This window comes from Scardinius erythrophthalmus, assembly GCF_964197995.2.
Source record: "Scardinius erythrophthalmus genome assembly, chromosome: 14".
Taxonomy (NCBI): domain Eukaryota; kingdom Metazoa; phylum Chordata; class Actinopteri; order Cypriniformes; family Leuciscidae; genus Scardinius; species Scardinius erythrophthalmus.
Genome location: NC_138234.1, coordinates 3,348,427 through 3,374,507, shown reverse-complemented (window position 1 = coordinate 3,374,507; position 26,081 = coordinate 3,348,427). Strand labels below are relative to the sequence as shown.

Genomic DNA, 26,081 nt, shown 5'->3' with positions numbered 1-26,081 from the left:
GGGGTCTAAGGTGTTTTTGGGGTCCTTGAGATGTTCTGACATGCCCTGACATTTTAGCTTTTTTCAGTTGCTTATAAACATATTAATGGCAGAGGTGTAAATTCACTCTATATAGCACAACCAGGGCTACCATCATATGTGAGCACCATGCATGTACATGTTTTCATTTTTGTTTTCATTCAGCGCTGTCCTATTGCGTGCAGAGGGAATTTGAAAGACAGCCGTTTATCCCGCCCCTCGGATTGAGCCGTGTCTATGGTGAGTTTCAAGACCTAACATCTTGATGTAGGTCTGGCTTGCCAGGCTAATATACATTCAGAATTTGTTTAAAACTTGTTTTTCATGCTGCTATGGCCAAACACGCTGCAATTTAAGTTTTGGGAATTTCATCCGCATTTATGCGGGATTCACTCTTGAAGTAGCAATGAATGACATTGATAGCCATAGCATTGTTTGTTCCTGAATAAAGCAGCCTTTTTCACTGAAATGGTTGAATAGTTGAATAGCTGACTGGACTCACTCACTCATAACAGTGCTTTGCCGCCCGCCCCCTTACTGGACGTCACTATGTAAAAATCGTACTGAAATCTTTGACAAATCCCCACCAACACACAGACTGACAGCCTGTTTTGTCACAATTTATATGTTTAATATCTATAAACTAGTTTCATGCATTTAATCAAGTCTTTTGGAACAAACATTATTATCGCATTGTCACATCAATTATCCAGTTGTTTTTAGGGTAAATACTACATTGGTAAATAAAGCTAGAATCATTCTGTTGGATGTACAGTATTGTGCAAAAGTCTTAGGCATGTTAATATCCCAATCCCCCCCCCCCCCTTTTTTTTTAAGTCACTTTTAAGACAGTTATTTCTATCTTATGCTGTAGTGTGTCAGTAGGAAATATAAGTTTAATTTTCCAAACATTCTTTGTGCCATTACTTGTAATAATCCAGGGAGATTTGTGTATGCACAAGGAGTCTGACAACAGCCGGTCTGATCTGATCTCACTATCAAACTGAGACAGACTAAATCCAGAAGAACTGCGGGAACGACTCCGAGACGCTTGAGGAAACCTTCCAGCAAAGCCACCTGAGAAACTATGCGCGAGTGTACCTGGACAAAAGCCGTTTTAAACGCAAAGGGTCGTTACAACATATATTGATTTGAATTAGGGGGGAATTAAGCTATTACTCCAGTCTTCATCACATGATCCTTCAAAAATCATGATGATTTGATGCTCAACAAACATTTATGATTATTATGATGTTGAAAACAGTTGTGTACATTTTTTTATTTTATTTTATTTTTTACTTTGATGAATAGAAAGTTCAAAATAACTAAATTTAACTGAAATAGAAACTTTTGTAGCATTATACAATACCATTCAAAAGCTTGCGGTTAGTAAGAATTTATAAAAAAAATGTTGGGAAAGAAATTAATACTTTTATTGCATTAAATTGATCAAAAGTGACAGTAAAATAATAATAATTTGTTACATTTATATTCTGACTCAAACAATCTGTTTCTAGCAGCAAATACTTATAATAAAGTGAGATGATCTGCTGATCCTGAATGGCTTGTTGAATGAGTATTGATAGTCTGTGGATCATCACTATTATCAGAGAAGCTGAAAAGCCTCTTTATTTCATGTCAATAGATCCTGTTTTCTCCTCATTCATTATGCTGATGTCTTCAGATCTGTAAATTCACACATTAAGCTAATTTTATTGTCAACAGATTTGAGAAAACAACACGATCAGCTATTGTGACATCTGCAAGATATAGGTAAGTTTTATAATGACTTTTATTTCAATAATCTGTGATGAACCATGTTTCCTATGCAACACAATAAACAAAAAAAAAGTTGAGTTAACTCAGTTGCTGTGCCATTTGTTTCTTGCAAATCTGTAAATATATATGTTTTAATCTTTTTTTATTCTTATTTTTTTTTACAATGTGACTATAAATACTTAAAGTGGGAGGACTATTTTCTCAGTAAGTGATTTCTCCTTGATTTTGCCAGATCTGCTCCTCCTCATTAAGTGAAGCTCCTCCTCCTTCAGTGAAGCTCCTCCTCCTTCAGTGAAGCCCCTCCCACTGCAATTCCCCAATAAATGCCAGAATATTCCCATCAGCTACAAGTGAAGACGAGCATCAAACCATCAGGAAGAGCTGAAATCTGCAAAGACAGAGTTTATTGAAGGACAGTGAGAACAGGAGAGATCCAGAACACTGCAGAATGAAACACACTGAAGAACAAAGAGGTTGGTGTTTATTCCTGATTCTTCATTAGTGAGGCTGAAGAACATTAAGGTTATAAAGCAGTTCATCAGATTTAGCTCTGTTATAGTAGAACAAATCTAGTTGTGAATTAGAATTAAAGCAGCAAATAATATGAACCGGGTGCAATTAAAAAACACACAAAAAAACAAGGATGTTTGTTATCTTTAAAGTAGCATAGGTAACTTTTCAACCTTCATAATATATTTCCAAGACTCTTGTGATGGTACATCGACTTACAATAGGTTGAATGACATGTCTGCCATAGCCTGACGGGGTCTGTATCGTTTTTAATCGTACTTTTAAACTTCGGGGTTCGGGTAGTAACCCCCGCACACAAAAATAACTACAAAATTCGACTGCTTTACGGCATAGGCTACCTCACTTCCCCCAACACGTCCTCACATGCTGTTGGACTTGTATATGGCTTATTGTATATCACTCAGACAAGCTTTCACTCGTTGGTGTGAGCTAAAAAGCACCTGGCGTTCTTGTTGATGGATTAGTAAAGACATCTTCGGAGGCTAGCTCAACGTTCGATGTCCGACGATTTGTAAAGCGTTGTTTTTATTACCAAATCAAACTCATGTAACTGTCTGTCACACGTTTTACGGTCCACAGCATTACTTGATAGACAAAAATAGGACAAGAATGAACATCAAACAGAAACAATCCGCTTACGGAATGTTCGAGGCTCACATACAATACAGACTGCCGAAAGTTAAACAGGGCGCGCGCAGCTCTTAAAGGGGACACACCTTATTGCCACCCGTTACAGCTTCCATCCGACTGAACAGGGACCGGTATACAGGGGGGAGGGGATCAGGCCGTGAGTGAAGAGACTGCTCTGCGTGAGTGGCATTTACGACAGTAACGTTAAATACAAGTAGTCCACAGCGACTCTAGGGGTCGTTGTTTGACCAAAACGGAATTCCTACCTAGTGTGGCTTTAAGTCAATATAAGTTTTATCTGAGCATTTTTTTCTGTTTATTTTACATCTGGTTCACAATTACTGCAACCAAATTATGGATATGTCTAGTTTTTGCGCATTCCAAAATATTGTTATTATCTTGCTAAAACTGCAACATTTAAAAAAAATTATCAAATAAATAGACTTTGCTACATGTGGTTTAGTTTGTGTAAAAACAGGGCGTGTTAAAGGAGCTATGTAAGATTGTGGCCAAAACTGGTACTGTAATCACTTTCAAATCACCGTAGAGCGGTGTGTCTTAGAGCGGTGTGTTTTAAAATGTTAATATTTTAGGTAGTTGCATAGTTTATCAAATATTTAATAGTTCTCTCTTCAAAAATGTGATTTATTAAGAGCCCCTAAAGGGACATGGTGATGGAAAAACTATATTTCATTGTTTTTCCGTTCTTTAGGGTTGCAAATGAACAAAGACGTTTGCTTTCCTGCTCCAACCCCCTCTTTCTTACCACAAGGGCCATTAGTGATCCGTAAAGAAGTGCTGATAGTGATAAAGGTCTGTCGGCCAAGATGTGTGTGTACATATGAGGTTTGCTAAATGTCACACCTTCAGTACGATGTGGGAAAGCTGTAATCTGCTGATTGGTCAGTTTAAATGTCTCACATTTGGTTTCAATCACATGTTCAAAAGGATTAAAGATGATTGAGGCTTTGTCTACAGCTGGTGTTAAGATGCGTTTTGGTCAGTTGATCACAAGTATACAAGGACCCATTCCCGTTTACACCTGGTGTTTCAAATCCATCTCTTTTATCCACTTTTGTTCTGTTTCTTTGAGGGGACGGTCTTTGAGCTGGTAAATGTACGTGTTTTCAATATAATGGGTGAAATAAGCTCATGCAATTTGCATGTGAGCATGACCAGAGACGGACAGAAAAATAGACGAAGAGTTTTGTTTCTGCTCTTAAAGCTGCAAGTCCACATCAAACACAGAGTTTTCCTTCTTCAAACCAAACTTGGGTCTTCAGCCAACAAAGTTTAAATGCCGTCTGGCTACAGCGCTTCCCATAATGTTTACGCATTTGTGTCTGTTTGAACACACTCGACCACATGAGCGTCTACACTACCAAAGCAATCCGGTTGAATGTGTTTTCGACTACCTCTGGAAGTGGTCAAAAGTGGACAAGCTCAAATTGTTTTAGACCCTGTTTACACCTGTGTTTAGCACGTCCACTAGTGATCTAGTTTTTTTTTTTCACTACATAATTTTATTGATTTACTGAGCACCTTTTTAACTTTTATTTCAGGCCCGATGGATGAGAATAAAGAAGTGAATGAAGTGGAGAAACATCAAAGAAGATCTCAGAAATCTTTCACTTGCACTCAGTGTGGAAAGAGTTTCACATTCAAACCATATCTCAAGATTCACATGAGGATCCACACTGGAGAGAAACCATTCACATGTGATCAGTGTGGGAAGAGTTTTGCACGACAAGGACACCTTAAGGAACACATGATCATCCACACTGGAGAGAAACTGCATGAATGTGATCAATGTGGCAAAACATTTTTGTCGGCTTCAGCCCTGAGGAGACACATGACAGTTCATTCACAGGAGAAACCACATTCATGTTCTGTGTGTGGAAAGAGTTTTTCACGTCTGCAGGATTTACAAGTTCATCAGAAAATACACACTGGTGTAAAAAATCATGTGTGCTTTGAGTGTGAGAAGACTTTTGTTAGAGCTGAAGATTTGAAACGGCACCAGAGGATCCACACTGTAGAGAAACCTTACAAGTGTTCACACTGCGACAAGAGATTCAATCAATCAGGATCCCTGAAAAAACACGAGAGGATCCACACTGGAGAGAAACCGTATCACTGCACTGCATGTGGGAAGAGCTTCACTCATTCATCTAATCTACACAGTCATACAAAAACTCACATTAAGTAGCTTATCTTCAGTTCCAGCACTTTCAAGTGCGATGCCACCTCTCTTAGTTTGTCTTAGTTTGTCTAAACCAGACTCAACCACGGCTGTAGCCAGTTATGAAGTCACGAGATCCAGACTTCAGTATATTTCTGAGGTGTATATAACAAAGGTTGTGAAATAATATGCTAATATAGTATTAACTCTACTTTAGTGCTGCAAGGATATTGCACAGCTCCAAGATCTTCTCGTCTGAGCTCTGCGGTCTGTCGCCGCTCATCAACATCAGAATATTGAGATGACCAATCAAATTAAAGTAGACAGGATTTATGTTCACAGAAGCTGCTGAGCGCATGATCTAGCGCTTCAGTTAACGGTCATGAAGTGTGAGATCAAATATAGCTAAACTAAACATTTCATATTTGACAGCTATTTTAGGATAGAAATGATAAGTGACCGACAAAAATAATCAGGAAAACTGATGTATATAAATATCAGTTGAGCCTATGTTCATGACCCCAAACCCCCTGAACTACCTCATTTCTGGGACACCGGCGATTCTAGAACTCTACAGCCCTGGCCACAACCATCGACAGTATAAAAGAAACATTGTCAACATTTGTCACATTAAATAGTTTATATTTAACTGTGAGATTCACATCAACTCAAAGATAAAGTTCCTCCCCAAAGAGCAATATCGCATATATCATTTTGCTTAAAAGTACAAGTGTTTTTTTTTACTTTTTTTACTAACTGTTCTTGCTCAGGAAGCTGAAGAAGAGGCTGATTGAGATGCTTTATTATCTTGTTAGTCAATAAAGAGAGAGATCGGTCTTATTTGCTTCCAGTTTTACTTTCTTTTTGTATTTGCTGTACCAAGTATTAAACTTTTGTTGTCCATTTTTATTGTCTGCTCCTTCTTGCATCAAGAAAAAAAAAATAGTTGATTCTAATGTTTTCCTGTTGTTAGTTTGATTGCTTCTATTGCTCTCCTCATTTGTATGTCGCTTTAGATAAAAGCGTCTGCTATATGATCAGATGTAAATGTATTGTATTTAACAGATTTTATAAGGAAGCAGATTGATGGAGGTAAAATACAAGTGATATGAGGAGTTAAATAAAGTAAGAGACTCTCTGAAAATAAACTCTTATTGCATTTAGGTAAAAAACGGGATCCATGTTATGTGAGTCTAAAAGTAAACTGAACAAGGTTCCTAAACTGTGTGTCAAGGTAGGGGATTGTGTAATATCAAACAGAAATAGTGTTAATTATCTTGGCTGTGTCCTTGACAATGATTTAAGTGGTGCAAGTATGGCAATGAAAACTTTAGGTAAAGTTAATGCTAGAACAAAACTTCATGCTAGATATGTTAGTTTTCTGGCTAAACAAAATGTAAAACGATACTAGGTTACTCACGTAACCTCGGTTCTCTCTAGAAGAGGGAACGAGTATTTGCGTAAGCTAGCTTACGCTACGGGAAAAGTCATCTTTTTCTCGAGATACTGAAGCCAAAAATTATCCTAATTTTTCATATATTGTCAACGCAGTGCAGCAGGCAGCTCAGCAGAGCTAGAGCGGGCAATACTGCGCTCATAGTCTGCCGCGCGGCAACTGCTTAAGCCTACCAGTGAGCCCCGCATGACGTCACGCCCAATGAGCGTGTCACATCCCGCCAGAATGGGCGGAGTCAGAGCGTATATAAGGAGGGCTCGGAGGCTAAAATCTCTGGTTTCTGTCGAATGAAGCGACATGAGCTCGAGGCATGAGCACGGCAGGGAACGCAAATACTCATTCCCTCTTCTAGAGAGAACCGAGGTTACGTGAGTAACCTAGTATCCTTCTCTCACGAGAGGTTCTCTCGTATTTGCGTAAGCTAGCTTACGCTACGGGAACCCCATTGTCAACGCCGTGCGTGCCTTATATCCACACAACATTCCCGGAAGCCCGGGAAGCATAGAAGTGGAAGAACGGGTGGCCAGCGGGGCGGGCCAACACACGTTCATAAGCACCCATAGGGAAAAATAGAGCGGCGCGGCCGGTCTATATATAACTGACATACCCAAGTGCAGCTCAACCAGGAGAGCTAAATCAAGTGGCTAGCCTGTTGCACACATAAACAGGGCATATACCCGACTAGACTGACAAAAGTTTAGCCTGCAAGGCGGGAACTTCCAGGTTATAGAACCTAACAAATGTAGAGGGGGAGGCCCAGCCCGCCGCCATACAAATGTCATGAATAGAAATTCCTCTGGACCATGCCCACGACGAGGCCATGCCTCTGGTGGAATGAGCCCGTATGCCCAAAGGGCACTGCAGGTCTTTGGACGCATAAGCTGTTGCAATAGCGTCCACTATCCATCTGGATAGCGTCTGTTTCGAGGCGGCGAGACCCTTGGTGCGCCCACCAAACAAAACAAAGAGCTGCTCCGAAAGCCTGAAGGTGGCGGAGCGTGTGACGTAACGCCTTAGAGCCCTGACAGGGCAAAGAAGGCTGCTGCCATCCCCACTGCCTGATGGCAGGGCTGAAAGGGAGATAACTTGAGCTCTAAACTGAGTACCCAACACCTTGGGGACATAACCGTTCTTTGGTTTGAGAATGACTAACGAGTCATTAGGTCCAAATTTAAGACACGTAGCGCTCACTGAAAGCGCGTGTAAGTCGCCCACGCGTTTTACTGAAGCCAGGGCTAACAGAAAAACGGTTTTGAACGTCAGGTATTTCAACTCCGCCGAGTCTAGGGGTTCGAAGGGATGAGCTTTTAGGGCCTCTAGGACCAAAGACTGATCCCAAATGGGTACCGAAAGCGGCCGAGGAGGATTCAACCTCCTGGCCCCTTGGAGGAAGCGGGTGATGAGTTCATTTCTTCCCAATGCGCGGCCGCGCGCCGAGTCAGCAATCGCCGCAACATAAACCTTGAGCGTGGAGGGGGACCTGCGCACATCCAGGAGCTCTTGGAGGAAGTTCAGGACCTGTGGAACTCCACAAGATTGAGCATTCAGACTCTTTCCCGCGCACCATTTTTTAAACACTGACCATTTAGACGCATAAAGCCGCCTCGTCGAGGGGGCTCTGGACTGCGTGATTGTGTTAACTACCCCTTCTGACAGATCAACAAATATCCGTTGATTACCCAAGCATGCAGAGACCAATGCTCTGGATGGGGATGTAGAATTGAGCCTCGGGCTTGAGAGAGAAGGTCTCTCCTCACCGGGATCGGCCACGGGGCTGTTTCTGACAGCGCCGTCAGCTCTGGGAACCAAAACTGGTTCTCCCAGCGCGGGGCTATGAGCAGCACCGTGCAGCGCATCTCCCTGATCTTCGCTATCACTTGCGGCAGCATCGAGATCGGGGGAAAAGCGTACAACGGGACGCTGGGCCAAACTTGGGCCAGCGCGTCCTCGTTCTTTGAGAAGAACCTCTGGCACTGAGCATTCTCGCTCGTGGCAAAAAGGTCGACTTCCGCTTAGCCAAAGCGACGCCACAGCGTCTGGACTGTCTGGCCGTGTAGAGCCCATCCCCCGGGGGGAACGTTGTCTCTGGACAGCCTGTCCGGTCCGTCGTTCAGGCGACCGGGCACGTGCGCGGCTCTCAGAGAGCGCAGCAAGCCCTGAGCCCAGATCAGAAGACGCTCTGCCAGAGCGCATAGAGTTCTGGATCTGGTTCCGCCCTGACGGTTCACATAAGACACCACTGACATGTTGTCCGTGTGGACTAGCACATGGTGCCCGTGCAGGTGAGGGAGAAAGTGTTTCAGCGCCTTCTCGACCACTAACATCTCCAGACAGTTTATGTGAAGGCTTTTCTCCTGGTCCGACCAGCGGCCGTAGACCGGTCTGCCCTCGTGAAGCGCTCCCCAACCCGTGTTGGACATGTCTGTCGAGATCAGTTTGCGGTGTGAGATCGCTCCCAACGTAACTCCCTGTTGGTACCAATCGGCTGCCAACCAGGGCTGCTGGGCTGAAACACAGCCCTGAGTCACTCTGATTCGGGCACAGCCTGAGACCCACGCTCTGCGGGGCGCTTTCGAATTCAGCCAGCATTGGAGCGGGCGCATTCGTAGTAAGCCCAGCTGCAGGACTGCTGCAGCTGATGTCATATGGCCCAACATCCTCTGAAATGTTTTCAGGGGGAAACATCTTTTTGAAAAGACGCGGCGAGGTGTTGACCACAGCGCGCGCGCTGTGTTGACAGCCTGGCCGTCATGGCCACCGAGTCCAGTTCTATTCCCAGAAAGGATATTGACTGGCTGGGGGTTAACGTGCTCTTGGCCCAGTTCACCGAAAGACCCAGGCTTTCTAAATGACTGAGAAGCGTCATCTTGTGGGAAGCGAGCTCTTCCTCTGATTGCGCTAGAATGAGCCAATCGTCCAGATAGTTCAGAATTCGCATCCCCTGTGTTCTCAGGGGAGCGAGAGCCGTATCCATGCACTTCGTAAATGTACGGGGTGCCAGGGATAAGCCGAACGGAAGGACGGTGTATTGATATACCTGGCCGTCGAAGGCGAATCTCAAGAATGGCCTGTGACGGGGTATAATCTGAATCTGAAAATATGCGTCTTTCAGATCGAGAGAGATTAACCAGTCCCTCGGGCGAATATGCGCGAGGATTTGTCTGGTCGTGAGCATCTTGAACGGCCGGCTCATGAGAGCTTTGTTCAAATATCTCAGATCTAATATAGGTCTGAGCGCTCCGTCCTTCTTGGGAATGAGGAAATAACGGCTGTAAAAGCCTGCCTCGGTTAAAGAAGGGTGAACTCTCTCTATCGCCCCTTTGCGCAACAGTTTCGCTATTTCTGTATGAAGCAGATGGGCTTCAGAGGACGGCGAAGGAACTGAAGCGAATAGCCCCGTATTACTGTGCTCAGTACCCATTTCGACACGCCCGGAATAGCTTTCCATGCATCTGCACTCACAGCTAGGGGTCGAATGGCCTCTGGGTCTGCGCGGGGCAGGAGACTCGAAGCGGCGACAGCGCAAGTGCGCTGTCGGTGTTGGGGAGCAGGGGCTCGCTGATAGCGACGACCGGCTGAGCAGTGCTCACAGACACAGTCTCTGGCATATGGGGGTGTTTACAAGCGAGTGTGAGCGCTGAGGAGTGGGCACAGGACTCTTCATTAACACACGGCCGTTGGAATGGGGCTTTATGAGATCTAGACCCTGAGTATGTGAGACAGAGCGGGCAGTGTGTAGGCGTGAGCACTGGGGAGTGGGCACATTTCCTACGTTTAACACTCGAGCGGCAACCGCACGCTTTATGTGAGTGTGCTCTGTGGGACACACAGGGGAGATCGTGCTTGTGTGTAGACATGAACACTGGGACGTGGGCATATTCACTACACTCATAACACTGCCGGCGTGGGCCGGATGACCAGACATTGAGCTCTCTTTGCGAATTATCTGGGTCGCCGTAAAAACGGCGTTTGGGTGCAGGCGAGCGAGGCCGGGGACCCCGCGGGGCCGGCGGCCTGTGCTGGCTGGATGACCGCGACCTAGGGCGGCCACGCTGCTGCGAAGACGGAGGGCGAGACGAGCGCTGAGTAGAGCTGCGTGCAGGAGGCTGTTTCTGAGAGCGGCCTGCAGCGGAGCTCGAGCGGCGAGACAGGAACAGGTTCATGGCCTGCGAAGCTTTCGGCACCACAGAAAAACGGTCCACCAGGCCGCTCACTGCAGGGCCGAAGAGGCCGGTGGGGGAGAGCGGGGCGTTAAGGAAAACAGACCGCTCTGCCTCTCCCATGTCGGCCAGCGTCAGCCAGAGGTGGCTCTCTGTGACGGTCAGCGAAGCCATCGAACGCCCGATAGCCTGGGCTGCGCTCTTCGTAGCGTGAAGGGAGAGGTCCGTCGCGCTGCGCAGGTCCATCAAAGCGGTGTGATCCGGGCCCTTTTCATCCGGCTGACGGAGGAGATTGGCCTGGAAAATTTGTAGGACCGCCATGGTATGCAGGGCTGAAGCGGCTTGACCAGCGGCGGAGAAAGCGCGGCTGACAAGGGCTGAAGTGGTCCTGCAGGCCTTCGACGGGAGGGCAGACTTTGAGCGCCATCTCGCGGATGGGGGGCAAAGGTGCGCTGCGACCGCCTGTTCAACCGGAGGGATGTTGATATATCCCTTCTCCACGGCTCCGTCCACGTGCGAGAGGGTCGCCGAGGCTGGAGAGCAAAGCCTGGCTGAAACTGGAGCATCCCACGACTTAGAGAGCTCTGCGTGGAGCTCTGGTAGAAAGGGCGCTGATCTGGACGTTGGCGACTGGCGGTGGCTGGGCAAGAAGAACCCGTCGAGCCTGTTTGTCGCGGGCGCCGCAGGCGGGGACCATTCGAGGCCCAGGTTGTCGACGGCCATAGTGAGGAGGCGGAGAAGCTCGGCGTCCACACTGGCATGGGTCCTACCAGACTCGCGTGTAGAAGAAGAGGCGGAGCGGTGAGAGCCGGACCACCCTTCGCTATCTGACGCCAGTAGAGAGCAGCTGTCCAGTAAAGCGTCGTCTTCCGCTTCATCCCCTGAGGCAACGGCATCGCGGGCGAAAGCCGCCGGCTGCGCGTCGGGAAGCGGGGGCGGAGAGGGAGAGAGCGAGGCTCGCGGGAGGGCCTCCGGCAAAAGCCTGGCTCGCATCTCGGTCTCCGGTGGTCTCTGAGAGCGGCGGTTCTTGCGCGGCCCAGAGACTGGAGCCGCAGGAATTGTGAGGCATTTTGTAACAAATGCCTCTGCTCTTTTAGTAGTGTCGCGTGAACGACCACACACACACACACACACACACACACACACACACACACACACACACACACACACACACACAGCGAGAAAAGGATATGTGTCGCCGGATAGCTGAGCTGGCACGGCAGGCTGAAGGTGGCGAGAGATCGTCCGGCTTCCTCGGGTGCTGTCCTGGCTCGGTGCTTTTTCGACGGCGGCGGCTTCTCTCGGAGAACAGCGATGCGAAGAGACAGAAATCAGAGATTTTAGCCTCCGAGCCCTCCTTATATACTCATTGGGCGTGACGTCACGCGGGCTCACTGGTAGGCTTAAGCAGTTGCCGTGCGGCAGCCTATGAGCGCGCAGTATTGCCCGCTCTAGCTCTGCTGAGCTGCCTGCTGCACTGCGTTGACAATATATGAAAAATTAGGATAATTTTTGGCTTCAGTATCTCGAGAAAAAGATGACTTTTCCCGTAGCGTAAGCTAGCTTACGCAAATACGAGAGAACCTCTCGTTAGAGAACTACTTGCATCATGTTTAGTGCAATGTCATTTTGAGTAAGCATGCATTTCTTGGCTGTCTGATCTGTTCTGTGTATGGTTGGATAAGTTACAGAAATCTCTAAATAAATTGATATGATTTTGGGTTTGAGTAGTTTTTCACATGTTGATGATCCCATTTTAGGGATTCACTGATTTCCAATTGATTTATTTTATTTCTTTCCCCAGCCAAAATATTAATACAATTTCTTTCTGATCCTAAAGTTTTGAACGGTAGTGATTAATATTACAAAATGTTTATATTTCTGTTCTTTGTAACTTTCTATTAATCAAAGAATCCTGAAAAAAAATTTGAGCATCAAATCCTCATATTAGAATGATTTCAGAAGGAGTAATGATGCTAAAATTCAGCTTTGGTCTCAGGAACAAATGATACTTTACTATATATTTACATATAATTATTATTTTTTTTAATTGTAATAACATTTCACAACATTACTGTTTTTTTAATGCAGCCTTTGTGAGCAGAAGAGACTTTTAAAAACATGCCTGATAAAAGTTGCTACTGGGAATGGCATCGAATACTACATCAAACTCTTTAGTAGTTACAGGGATCTTATAATGATTAAGGAATTCACAGTAAAGATATGTTCATTATTCTTAAATAACTGTCTGACCAAAATTATACCGTTATTGTACCAGTTTCTGTAAAATAAAGATTAATTTTTAAACGTAATATATATTTTTTTTGTTCCAAATCACAGAGTTGAGTGGAGAAAAGTTATGCTTAAAACTGTGTTTTTGATAATCTATCATTTATTTCGTCTCGCGGTGATGACGTCACCACTTGACTTTCGCGGTCGCGTGTCTCCTGAGTCTTTTGAGGTAAACAGTTCACACGTTAAATCTCGTAACTGCACAATAAAGTTTACTCAACATATTACGGGGTCTATTCAGAAAGGTTTTCATCGTGTGTCTTTCTTTTCCCATACAAAACGGTAAGATGTTAGCGAACTACTTTGTTGTTAAGAAGTTATTAGGGAATCGGATTCATATGGACAAATTACAAGGATTGATAATGTCATCAGCGGCTGTCTTTATATTTACATTTATATTACTGTTGTTATATTTTACTGTATCATTCTTGTATTCTCTATATTATTGTTGAATGAGTATTGATAGTCTGTGGCTCATCACTATTATCAGAGCAGCTGAAAAGCCTCTTTATTTCATGTCAATAGATCCTGTTTTCTCCTCATTCATTATGCTGATGTCTTCAGATCTGTAAATTACAGATTTGAGCAAACGATACGATCAGCTATTGTGACATCTACAAGATATAGGTAAGTTTTATAATGGCTTTTATTTCAATAATCTGTGATGAACCATTCATATGCAACACAACAAACAAACAAAAGTTGAGTTAACTGTATTGGTGCGCCATTTGTTTCTTGCAAACCTGTAAATATATTTGTATGTTTTAATCTTTTTTTTTTATTCTTTTTTTTTTATAATGTGACCATAATAATACTTAAAGTGGGTGGACTATTTTTTTTTGCTCAGCAAGTGATTTCTTCTTGATTTAGTTGGATCTGCTCCTCCTCCTTCAGTGAAGCTCCTCCCACTGCAATTCACAATAAATGCTGGAATATTCCCATCAGCTACAAGTGAAGACGAGCATCAAACCATCAGGAAGAGCTGAAATCTGCAAAGACAGAGTTTATTGAAGGACAGTGAGAACAGGAGAGATCCAGAACACTGCAGAATGAAACACACTGAAGAACAAAGAGGTTGGTGTTTATTCCTGATTCTTCATTAGTGAGGCTGAAGAACATTAAAGGGCACCTATTATGTTATTTCATGTAGTGTGTAACATAGAGCTAAGTGAACAAAAACATCCTGCAAAGTTTTATATATGAAAGTTCACCGTAAAAAAAGTTATTGTCTCTCAAAAGTAGGAGTCGACTCTGAGTCAATTTAATGAATCGTTTTTCCAATGAGTCATTTTGCTTTTTGTTGTGACATCAAGACGAAAAATTATCAGTATAATAAAAAAAAATAATAATAATAAAATTATTATTATTATTATTATCATTATTAATTCAGGGCTTAAAGTATTCCGGCATGAGGGCAGGTCCGGCCTCCGGCGCAGGCAAAATGTATTTATCAGGCTGCAAATTACAGTCGGAGGCACTTTAATCTGACTTGAATAACACACCGGTCCCCTTCAACCTACCTGTCACCACTATTGCCACCCGCTGGAGAACTCGACTGTTATATATTTGTCCCGATTTTCCGTGCATTTGTGAAAAAAAACTAGCCTTTCCCGCACTTCTTGCTGTCCCTGAATACATCTCACACGCAGCCTCGCTCTAACGTGCTTCTCTCGGAAACCAAAACAATGACTACCGTATTTTCCGGACTAGAAGTCGCTCCGGAGTATAAGTCGCATCAGTCAAAAAATGCGTCATGAAGAGGAAAAAAACATATATAAGTCGCACTGGAGTATAAGTCGCATTTATTTAGAAATTTATTTCACAAAATCCAAGACCAAGAACAGACATTTAATCTGGAAAGGCAAGTTATTTAACTAACGTTACACAGTAGCACACAGAACAACAGGCTGAGTAGGTGTCCGGTATGTTAACGCAACACATTAACAGTTATTCAGCTAAGTTACACAATAGCATAAAGAACATATACATGGAAGGCGGAATAGGCTAACATAAGCCAGGGAGTCCAACAAGCAAGTTACCAGTAAACAAGTTCACCAAGCTCCCGCGATCTCATTCCACATCACTGAATCCATTGAATTTTCTTCATATGGTATCGCTTCTGAATAACTCCGCCAACTAGAGCGCCCTCTCGCGGCTGTAGCAGTAATGTTTTCTCTTGGTTCATCTCAGTCTGAATTAATTTTGATATATAAGTCGCACCTGAATATAAGTCGCAGGACCAGCCAAACTATGAAAAAAAGTGCGACTTATAGTCCGGAAAATACGGTACGTGGATGCTGTAGCTAGTGTTAATGGCTTATTTACAACTTTAAACATCTAAAAGAAGAGGCGATGGGCTAGGGCAGGTGGAAGACAGGCCTGTTGTTGTGGATTATGCAAAAGAAGTTTTGCAAAATGGACGCTAATGATCGACCAGAGGAGTCATCGGATAAAGAGGCGAAGAGCAGCAAGTTCTACGACTGATCCACAGTGAGTGTAGAGTTTATATGCTTATTCTGTGGAATAAAGTCGGGTGAACGGGGTCGCTGCGTTGTCGCGCTTATCACCGGCGCTAAAATAAGCACTAAAAGGCTCTGTCGCTCTCATGAATTCATTCGCTGCATTGGATCTGTCCATCCCCGGTACCCCACACGAGAGCACGGTGTCGGACCATCCCCGCTCCGCTACGTGCCGTGCCAGATTTTCTTAAAAACGGCCAGATTTTCATCCTAGGTCTTAAATTTCATTTAGTCAGGTCTAAAAAAGTGTTTACCCTTGTTCACTTCCTGAAACATTGAAACACATTGAAAGCTCAGTCAACATGAAGGATGGGGGTGCACCCAAACACTACTAATAAATATAAGCTAATGTGTAAATGTCAGTAATTTATCTTTTTTGACTCATTCTTTTTATAAAAAATTATTTAAAGGCTGAAATATGAGGTTTGTCTTTGTATAAAACCTTTTTTGTCAAAACTTTATTTGAACTTGTACATGTTAGTAGATAAGTAGTATTAGTAGTATAAATGTAGTATTAGTACTTTTTGAACAGGATTCTGTGATAACCGTGATAATTTTGGTCACTTTAATCATCTCATCATTTCCTCTCTAGTTATGATCAACTATGATCAACTGAAATTAACAATAATTGTGTTTTTACAGTACAATATGCAAAAGTACAATTTTCTATTAAAAAAAAATCTACCTCTCCCTCTCTCTCTCACACACACACATCAGATAAGCATAGATAGATAGATAGATAGATAGATAGATAGATAGATAGATAGATAGATAGATAGATAGATAGATAGATAGATAGATAGATAGATAGATACTCTAATGATCCCGAGGTCTAACTAATCTAACTTGCTATCTAACTAAACTAACTATCTATCTAACTTGGATAATGCGTCTTGTAGGTCTTAAATTTCAATCTTCATGGTCTTAAAATGTCTTAAAAAGGTCTTAAATTTGACTTAATGAAACCTGCAGAAACCCTGATTAACAAAACATGTATGAGACTTAATCCTTTATTTACTAGATAATTTTGAAAAATATTAACTTCACATTTTGGTCTATACTTGTATTTTACCTCCCATATATTTAGTGTTTGCACAAATTGGAGATAAATTGGGTCCAAATGTAGAGTAAATGTGTAATAAAAAATAAATATAGGCGTAGGCTACATTACCTATAAACAGTAGTCTCTAAGTTTTCTTTTTCCTTTTAAAGTACCGGATCGATAAGGAGTATCGATAAGAGGAGTAGTATCGATAAATACTTAACGATGCCCATCCCTAACAGTGACAGTATCATAATACTTAGTTTGGGGTTGAACTGGAGTGACAGTCCTATAGACTGTGAAAAACTTGCTCTTCTACAGTATATGGGCTCTTCGACTTGCTCTTTGTGTAACCCGATTTGGCAAACCTCGTCAATAGAGGATGACCACTGTATTGTGTGTTTTAGGTTATCTTTGCCAATAAAATGTATTCAAATCTGAATTACATAACATTGTATTGGCTGTCAATCACGATGGGAGAGTAGACGAGTTACAGCATGTCCACCATATCTTGTGGGGGTTTTGCATTAAGCCATTTGTGGTGCCCTTACCACATTGTGCCTCATATACTGTAAATGTTAGACCCAGTGACAGGCTGGCATAAATGGCTTGCATAATACTAAGTAAGGAGGCCATAATATTTTTGACTCATGGCTGAAGTTAAGTTTCTCCAGCTCTCCCAAGGTTGGCAAAAAAATGCATCTCAAAATGCATCAGATTGATGCTTTTAAAATATGGAATTTTCAAAATGTTCTTCCCGGGGGATCATGCCCCCAGACCCCCCTAAAGGGGTAATATCCTTCTCACCTTTTTCACCCCTGACCCATTTTCATGCCTGAAACGGGCTTGGTAAAAGTCCTGGTTGAGCCACAGAAAGTTCAGGCTCAGGATTTTTTAGACTAAAGGTGAAAGTCTCCCCTACAGCTAATCCAATCAACCTAACGATTCAACGGGCCAGGGGCTCCGAAAGCCATTTGGCCTCCGAAAGGTGAGAATCTCAGTGATCTGACTCATTTAAAACACAATAGAGAAAACAGGACTGGCCGGAAAGGAGACTCTTGCTGGAGACTCAATAATCATCTGAAATCAGTCTACTAAACTTTATCAGTTTATATAGCCTACTATTGCAGTGGAAAAACTAAATTAAACATTAAATACATTTGTAATCCTACACCACCTGGGCATTAGACAATAAATACATCATGCTTCTTTAAATAATGTATACAGTTGTACATAATAATAATGTTCCATTTGAACTAAGATTACAATTTTAACACATAATGAAAATGTGCATGAGTGTCAGATGAATTTATACAGCACAACATCGATGCACCGAAAATATAAACAATTAATTTACTAAATTAAATTAGAACAGAATATACCTTTCTAATAAATAAAAATGCAAAACGAAATAAATCAGAATCAAGTCACAAGATGAGGAGCAAATGTGTGCAAAATGCCTAAAGTGCAGGGGAACATATATTCAAAACACAAGCCAGAAAAATGGAGCGCAACTGGAAGAAAACAAAACTAGAGGTATTTCGCATTTCATGGAAGGAGAGCTCAATTGCATACAGAGAGGCTTTAAAAGCTGCTAGATCTGCTTATTTTTCAACCCTATTAGAAGAAAATAAACAAAACCCTAGGTATTTATTTGAAACAGTGACTAAATTAACGAAAAAGAAAGCTTCAATCCCAGACGTTTCAAGCAGCACAGCAGTAATGACTTTATGAACTTCTTCACTTATAAGATTGATAATATCAGGGAGAAAATTATAACGCAACCGTCTACTACAGTATCGCATCAGGCAGTGCATTGTAGTCTCCCGGAGGAAAAATTTGATTCATTCGTTGCTATAGGAGAGGAAGAATTTACTAAACTCGTTAAATAATCTAAATCTACAACATGTGTGTTAGACCCTATACCGACTAAGATACTGAAAGAGATGCTTCATAGATCCTCTTCTTAATATAATTAATTCATCTTTGTCTCTAGGATACGTACCAAAAATTTTAAGCTGGCTATGATTAAACTGCTTGTTAAAAAAACACAACTTGATCCTACAGAATTAGTCAATTACAGGCCGATCTCGAATCTACCTTATCTGTCAAAGATACTAGAAAAGGCTATATCTTCACAACTGTTCATTTTTTGAAAGAAATGATATCTGTGAGGATTTCTAGTCAGGATTTAGACAGTACCATAGTACTGAGACTGCTCTCATTAGAGTCACAGCACTTGTATGCTGATTGAGGACAGGGTTTTAAAGTAGAAAAGGAAAAAGGTAAAATGCAAGTGTAAAAACAAACATAAGAGAGACAAGGAACAGTTCTGAGACTGAACAGGTGATTTGTACATTTTATTTACAAAAAGAATAAGTAATTTACATACCATTGGGTATAAGTGTTTATCTGTCTTCATATAAAAAAGGTGGTTCCTTGTTTTTTTTGTTTTTTTTTCCTTATTACATTAATGTAAAACAAAAAAATATTTGTTATTTTCTTTTACCATTAACATGTGTATTCTGGTATTTCTTTGGAGTTTGGCAAGTTCATTCATTTAACAAGGTACTGCATGATTTCTAGGAAACTAGAATTAAGAATTGTTTAATTTATTATTTTAGTAAAAGTATTGTGTAATTGGTATAGGGAAAAAGATACTTTACGTTAATTTTCATTTAAAGAAAAAATACCGGACAAATTCACCCTTCACTGCCGGGAATCCAGGTTTCTTTCTTAATTGGGAAACATTAAAATTAACCCCTAGAGTTAAGAAAAGGGTTACATGCAACAGAGATTCTAATTATTGGACAAAAAACTTCCTCACGTAATAATCTAGAATACTGTCTAACACTTGATGGCTGCTCTGTCAATTCTTCGTCGTCGGTTAGGAACCTGGGTGTGTGTGTGTGTGTTCTCATTGATACCAATCTTTCATTTGAAAGTCACATGTCTAGTATCTGTAAAACCACATTTTTCCATCTTAAAAAATATATCTAAATTACGCCATATGCTCTCATTGACAAATGCGGAACAATTAGTTCATGCATCCATGACCTCAAGGCTAGATTATTGTAATGCTCTACTGGGTGGTTGCCCTGCACGCTTAATAAACAAACTACAGCTGGTCCAAAACGCAGCAGCTCGAGTTCTTACCAGAACCAGGAAGTGTGACCATATTAGCCCGGTTCTGTCATCACTGCACTGGCTCCCTATTAAACATCGCATACATTTTAAAATATTGCTGATCACTTACAAAGCACTAAATGGTTTAGCTCCGCAGTACTTGAGTGAGCTCTTAACGCATTATAGTCCTTCGCGTCTATTGCGATCTCAAAATTCCGGCCAGTTGATAATACCTAGAATATCAAAGTCGACTGCTGGCGGTAGATCCTTTTCCTATTTAGCACCAAAACTTTGGAACAGTCTTCTTAACATTGTCCGGGAAGCAGACACACTCTGTCAGTTCAAAGCCAGATTAAAGAGACATCTCTTTGGCCTAGCATACACATAACACATTATAGACTTCTATAATTCAATGTTAGAATTACAATGTTGCAGTTAACAACAGAGCTCAAACTATGTGCTATTTATTTTTAGATATAATAATCAACACTCAGATAAAAAAAATTACTATAAATTGCACATGTGGCAGGTTTTGCTTGCTAAATCTAATTATAAAGTACATTTTCTGGTCCAAGTCATTGGACAGAAATGGAATCATTTACTCAGTGGCTGTTTTTTTCATGACAAATTTATTTAAACATACAATAAATAATACAATTATTAACAGGTTAAGTAAATATAATGAATAGACTAATATAGCGCATATATGAAATGCCTCTCTAAATGCAACACTAAAAGCTGGAGGTAAATGTGAGATATTATTCTCAAGCTGTTTTATTGATATCTTTCCGCAGTTGAAACACTGGTTGAGAGACGTAAACATATCGATCAATTGTCTCTTCTTCTTCTGCACTTTTTACTGTTAGCAAACAGCATTACAGCATGCCTAGTGTCATGCCCCCTTCTGGATTTGAGCCTGGATCGCCTTTGACTTAATGTATTCGTCGAGCGACTGCATGCGCCGAACCATGACATCCGTATCGTACGGTTCTGTGTGAATACATGTACTGTTGCACCCCTAAAATATAGTCACAAACTTGTAATGGTCTCCCACATATTTTTTACAATACTAACTGTCCGTGGTTGGTAGTGATAATAGATGAGAAATATACAGTTTTACACCAGCATACTGATAATGTTTCTTTATTCGACAAAGCCACTAAAGCCTGAACCACTGCCTGAGGCCGCCCTTACATCTCCCTCGCAAAAGCGTTTGCCTTCCCACGAGAAATTTTGCGTTTACTCGCAAATATCTCTGAGGTTTTGCGAGTATCAAAAAGTTTCTTGCGGGAACACAAAAGCATTGAAATATTATTTCCTCCCATCATAATATCCAATTATTAGGGCTATATTTGTGCCTTTAATGAATAAATAAAAATAATGTCTAGTACATTAATGAACCCCTTTCATGGAAAATTCCAGGGACATAATGGATCAAAATCATCATAATCTTGTATAACAGTTGTTTGAACAAAACTCAGTACTTTCTGCCATTACATCTGGGTTTTATATAATTTTTTTTCACTAGATCATTTTTCTTTTATTGATTTACTGAGCACTTTTTTAACTTTAATTTCAGGCCCGATGGATGAGAATGAAGAAGTGAATGAAGTGGAGAAACATCAGAGAAGATCTCAGAAATCTTTCACTTGCACTCAGTGTGGAAAGAGTTTCACACGCAAACAGAAGCTCAATGTTCACATGAGGATCCACACTGGAGAGAAACCGTTCACATGTGATCAGTGTGGGAAGAGTTTCACGTGCAAACCGAATCTCAAGATTCACATGAGGATCCACACTGGAGAGAAACCGTTCACATGTGATCAGTGTGGGAAGAGTTTTGCACATAAAGGAACCCTTAAGTCTCACATGATCATCCACACTGGAGAGAAACCATTCTCATGTGATCAGTGTGGGAAGAGTTTTACACAACAAGGACACCTTAAGTCTCACATGATCATCCACACTGGAGAGAAACTGTATGAATGTGATCAATGTGGTAAAACATTTTTGTGGGCTTCAAACCTGAAGAGACACCTGATAGTTCATTCACAGGAGAAACCACATTCATGTTCTTTGTGTGGAAAGAGTTTTTCACGTCTGCAGGATTTAAAAGGACATCATAAAATACACACTGGTGTAAGAAATCATATGTGCTTTGAGTGTGAGAAGACTTTTATTACAGCTGAAGATTTGAAAAAGCACCAGAGAATTCACACTGGAGAGAAACCTTACAAGTGTTCACACTGCGACAAGAGATTCAATCGGTCAGGACATCTGAAACAACACGAGAGGATCCACACTGGAGAGAAACCGTATCACTGCACTGCATGTGGGAAGAGCTTCACTCAATTATCTGCTCTACACAGTCATACAAAAACTCACATTAAGTAGCTTATCTTCAGTTCCAGCACTTTCAAATGATAAGTGACCATAACGAAAATACGATTACGAAAATAATCAAGAAAACTGATGTATATAAATATCAGTTGAGCCTATGTTTACTTTCTTCACTGACACAGAAACAAATCAAAAGAATATCAGAGAAAGCTCAGCTTTAGGAGGGGAAGAGACAGACCATAGTAAAGAGACTGAGAAAATAAGAAAGAGTGATGGAGATGAAGAGAGAGCAGATATTGACAAACAATCCACTGCCCACTGACATGATTTTAAAGCTATTACTATTTAAAGCTATTACTAAGCTATTACATTGTTTAGCCTTCATATGTCTTGAAATGCACATATGTAAATCAGAGAAATCAAAATTTTCTCGGGGGAGCGATTCTATAACTCTACAGCCCTGGCCACAACGATCGAAAGTATAAACAAAACATTGTCAAAATTTGTCACATTAAATAGTTTATCTTTAAGAACAGCAGTTTCTACTGTGAGATTCACATCAACTCGAAGATGTAGTTCCTTCAAGCAATATCGCATATTAATGTTGCTTAATATAATCTATATGTTTAAAAGTACAACTGTTTTTTTTTTTACTAACTGTACTTGCTCCGGAAGCTGAAGAAGAGGCTGATTGATCTTGTTAGTCAATAAAGAGAGAGATCTGTCTGATTTGCTTCCAATTTGACTTTCTTTTTGTATTTTCTGCACCAAGTATTAAACTTTTATTGTCCATTTTTATTGTCTGCTCCTCCTTCTTGCATCAAGAATAAATAATTTGATAATTTTACTTTAGTTACATCTTAAAGTCATGCTGAGTAGAAATACATAATCATGTTTCTCTTGGTCCCTTCAAAGTTGCATTGGATTTTCTCCTCAGCGTAAAGGTTAAGAGACCCATCTATCACTGGTTTACAAATGTTTGTAGAGTTAGTTTCTAGAGTAAATATATAGGCTTTAATCTGTATCTCGCATCTTCACGAAAGTCGTCGAGGCAGCCCTTGTGCCACTCCGGCAACACGGGGTTCGCATCCTGAACTATCTCAACGACTGGCTGATCCTAGTTCACTCTCGAGACCAGGTTTGCGAACACAGGGACATGGTGCTCTGGCACGGCGCCCGTTTGGGCCTTCGGGTATGCTTGTATGCTTGGCTCTGCACCGTTTCTAGGCGTTGCTCAAGGACCAACACGTAGTAGTCCGTTCAGACAACATGGCGACAGTAGTGTATATCAACCAACAAGGTGGTCTACATTCCCGCCGTATGTCGCAACTCGCCCGCCATCTCCTCCTATGGAGTCAGAAGCATCTGAGGTTGCTTCAAGCCATTCTCATTCCAGGAGAGCTGAACCGTGCGGCCGACAAGCTCTCATGGGTTCAGCCACTTCCTGGAGAATGGAGACTCCATCCCCAGACGGTTCAGCTGATTTGGGAACAGTTTGGCGGTGCACAGGTTGATCTCTTTGCCTCCCTAGACTCTTCTCACTGCCCCTTGTTTTATTCCCTGACAGAGGGGACCCTCGGCATGGATGCACTAGCGCACAGCTGGCCGCGGGGCCTCTGCAAATATGCGTTTCCCCCTGTGATGTGCAAAATCAGGGAGGATGAATGAGCGCAGCTCGCACAAAGAAACTCAGTGAACAACACACTGCCTATAAAATCTTTTATATTTTTAACATGATACTGTTAAGCAACCTCACGCGCCAAGTGCTGTTTCCCGAATACCATCACGATTGAAAATATGACATTGATTTCATACAACAGTTCAATAAACAGTTAAAATTAAGTCACTTAGTGGAACCATTCCCCTTGGCAACAACTTCTCCCTTCTTATATCACCAGTGACATCCATGTTCCCCATTAAATTGTTTTATATTTTGGACAGTGCAGTGATCAACACACAGACAAGATTAAACACACGAACATTCAAGCTTTGTGCATTACTGTTAGACTTTCCTGCTCTAGTTGAATGCATTTATCGACAAATGGTATAAAATAATTCATTTTGGGCTTAGAAGCACCAAACCACTAACCAGCAAGCAGCACATCTGCTTCTCATGTCTGGGGGAAGCCAAATGTGGAAAGGAGACGCTTTAATAATGGGGATACCAACAACATTCCTTTTGGTTGCGCCTTATTGGCCCACCCAGACTTGGTTCTCTGAACTGGTGCTTCTCGTGACAGACCCTTCCTAGCCAATCCCTCAGAGACGGGACACCCTCTGGCACCCACGTCCCGATCTGTGGAACCTGCATGTGTGGGTCCTGGATGGGACGCGTCAGGTTTGAGTACCCTACCACCTCAGGTGGTGGTTACCATCAATTCCGCTAGGGCCCTGTCCACGAGACACACCTATGACTGCATGTCTGTGTAGACTGCGTTGAAATGGAACCTCTTCGTCTCCTGGTGTTCTTCTCGCAGAGAAGACCCCAGAAAATGCACAGTCGGGTCCGTGCTCTCCTTCCTCAAGAATGGTTAGAACGAAGGCTGTCTCCTTCCACCCTGAAGGTTTACGTGGCTGCGATCTCTGCGCACCACGACCTTGTGGAGTCGAAAACGGTGGGACAGCATAACCCAGTCATCAGGTTCCTGAGGGGGGCGAGAAGACTAAGGGCCTGTCCCAATACCTCCCCTTACCCTTGATTTCTGCCCTAACCCTTGTTTTTGCGCGTTCTTGTGTAGGGGTAGGGTGTCCCAATACTCTAAAGAGCAAGGGGGAGTGCTATTCTCCCCTTAAAATCAACCCTCAAAACATAGTTAAAACGAAGTGGAAGATGAAATTACGCAGGATACCTTGCAGACTCAGCAAGCCGGTACATATTTTTAAAAAAGATGGCGGATACTGCTGGAAAGGAACAATTGAATTGTAGAAATATTTTCGCAAATAAGCATGATACATGTTAAATATACATCTGATCTGGGTAGTTCATCTAATTTTATTTTCGATTTTGGCTTCCAAGGATTATAAAAAGAAGATGTGAGGTAAAACTATTAAAAACTGGCGCGCGTTCGGAAACGGACTGCAACTAGACAAGCAAACTATACTTTGGGTTTCATGTGCGCGTCTAAACGATCAAATACAGATAAAAATATGGCTAAATGACCGGTTTGGAGATTCATTTTAGCACAGTTTATGTCTTAAATGGGAGTTAGTTGTGGAATAGTTGGGAGAAAATGTGTATTATTAGATCTGCATTCGGTCTTAAAGTGGCAGCGTCTAAATTTTCTGAATGAAAGTAGTAGTAGTAGTAGTAGACACGTCGACGCTGTGCGTGATATAGTGAGGTTGGCTGCGTGTGCTGTAGTAACGAAAATAACGACTTTATCCAACTATTAGTGTTCTTCAATATGGGCCTCTGACGAGAGTTCACGGGAGCGCCACGACGCATGCGTGAGAACTGAGATTACGGCGTTCTTCTTCTTCGCTCTACAGCGTGCGTCTTCCTCTGCTTATAAACAGACCGTTTTGCGCTTCCGGCAATGTCGGGACGTCATCTTGTACATAGATATCATATTATTATATGATATCTATGATCTTGTACAGTAAATGGCGGTAAAACTCCTAAGGAGTGAGCAGCCAGTAACAATAGAAGAAGAACGCCGTAAGCTCAGTTCTCGCGCATGCGTCGTGGCGCTCCCGTGAACTCTCGTCAGAGGCCCACATTGAAGAACACTAATAGTTGGATAAAGTCATTATTTTTGTTGTTTTTCCGCACAAAAAGTATTGTCGTCGCATGATAAACGTAATGTAGAGCCACTGTAGTCACTTTGACTATTTTAACGATGTTTTTAATAACTTTTCTGGGCCGACGAGTTTCGGTCCCTCTGAAAGCCTATGGAGAAGTGAGACAGCCGTCAGATTTCATCAAAAATATCTTAATTTGTGTTCCGAAGATGAACGAAAGACTTACATGGTTGGAACAACATGAGGGTGAGTAATTACTGACAGA

At 42.0% G+C, this 26,081-nt stretch overlaps 2 long non-coding RNA genes across 3 annotated transcripts; both read left to right on the top strand.

Annotated features, from left to right (window-relative positions):
- The first annotated feature begins 172 nt into the window (after window positions 1-172).
- On the top strand, window positions 173-6,049 carry LOC308701503. 2 transcript variants are annotated; one of them, XR_014031454.1, is made up of 4 exons: window positions 173-258; window positions 1,744-1,791; window positions 2,030-2,270; window positions 4,521-6,049. It is a non-coding gene; the product is annotated as an uncharacterized lncRNA (long non-coding RNA). The 2 variants fall into 2 exon arrangements; XR_014031455.1 differs by lacking the exon at window positions 173-258 and having other exon boundaries at window positions 892-1,791.
- A 7,145-nt stretch (window positions 6,050-13,194) lies between these two features.
- On the top strand, window positions 13,195-22,872 carry LOC308701505. The gene is made up of 4 exons (XR_014031457.1): window positions 13,195-13,330; window positions 13,574-13,675; window positions 13,919-14,122; window positions 21,315-22,872. It is a non-coding gene; the product is annotated as an uncharacterized lncRNA (long non-coding RNA).
- Window positions 22,873-26,081: the final 3,209 nt, after the last annotated feature.